The sequence below is a fragment of the Sinocyclocheilus anshuiensis genome, unplaced genomic scaffold, assembly GCF_001515605.1.
Source record: "Sinocyclocheilus anshuiensis isolate Anshui unplaced genomic scaffold, SAMN03320099.WGS_v1.1 scaffold991, whole genome shotgun sequence".
Classification (NCBI taxonomy): domain Eukaryota; kingdom Metazoa; phylum Chordata; class Actinopteri; order Cypriniformes; family Cyprinidae; genus Sinocyclocheilus; species Sinocyclocheilus anshuiensis.
In genome coordinates this window covers 57,690-59,297 of record NW_015547702.1, presented here as the reverse complement: position 1 = coordinate 59,297, position 1,608 = coordinate 57,690, and positions in this window count along the sequence as shown.

The window sequence follows — 1,608 nt, the reverse complement described above, 5'->3', positions numbered from 1 at the left end:
TAGATAGATAGATAGATAGATAGATAGATAGATAGATAGATAGATAGATAGATAGATAGATAGATAGATAGATAGATAGATAGGAGTGTTGCTATGAAGATAGATAGATAGATAGATAGATAGATAGATAGATAGATAGATAGATAGATATTTAGATAGATAGAGATAGATGGATAGCCAAAGACAAATTTCCACCCTATTCTATTCTATTCTATTCTATTCTACGATAAAGACCTGTTATTTGGTTAATGTTAAAAACTGTAATAGCTGCAATGGGAATTGACAGTAAAATACTTATTATTTACAAGGAAAACTATAAATTGATATTCCCAGAATTCTGTGTGTGACTCACATTTGATGGTTTGTCATTGACATCATTGATCTTTACATATACATATGCAGATTATACTAATGGTATAGTAACAACATTTCAGTTTTAGTTTGTTTATATCTTTATGGTAAAGTTGTCATTTATTTTCTTTTTACAACAAATTTCAAACGTTTGTATGTTTAGTATTTATTTATTTTTATTTAATAAGTATTGTCCTCCTCAGCTCGCAGACAAGCTGTTTGTGATGAGCTTTAGTTCATCATGTGACTTTCTCATCACCATCTGTTTTTGGTGGTTATCAGTGCATTACAATGGTTCAAAACAGATATTAGTACTTCAATATGTTGGTTTATTAACATTACATCAGTTAAGGAAATACGGTATTTTATCGTGAATTTAAGTTAAGTCTGTAAAACCTAAAATGTCAAACGTTTGTATGTTTTGTATTTATTTATTTTTATTTAATTTATATTATTATTATTAGTATTATTTTTTTTACAGTGTTTAATTGGCTGTGAGCAATGAGGGAGGGAACACATTTGCCAAGATATTTTAATTGCATTTGCCAGTTTTTATATAAAAATATATAAAGACATTTTGAATAGCCCTGCCTCTGTTAGACAAATGTATTAAATAAATACCCAAATGAATAATAATAAGTCTATTCATAATTCACCAATTTTAAATTGCTAAATAATTGCTAAAAGCTTCATTGGCCAAAAAAAATCACTGTTTTTTTGATCCTGACACAAAATGATGAGCTGGAAGTCTTTATGAGCAAGTCATGAAGTTATGAGCTATGAATCATTTGATTTGTTTAACTTTTTTAATCAATTTGTTGAATATTTTATTTTATAAATATACTGCAGCAATTTTTACTAGAAACTCCAGTAAATTACGTGTTATTTTGTTTAGTTGTCTGGGTTTTTTATAATAATGGTGGGAAAATAGTGATATATATTTTAAAAATAAAATATTGATACAATATAGTTAATATAAATATGAAAATAATACTTCTTTCTAATAAAATTTGTGAACTATATTTGCTCAAGAATGTTTTTAGTTTTAGCATTATTGACTAATCATATCAGCAGCACATGTGAAAGTGTGAATGAGTACTAGTCAGGTTAATCATTATCATAATAATTAGATTATAAGAACAGGCTGATTGCTATAAAAGGAGGGAAGAAGAGCTTCCAATCATTGTGCTCTTGTTAGCAATGGTTACCTGCAGTGAAACACGTGCAGCCATCATCGCTTTGCATCAAAATGGCCTC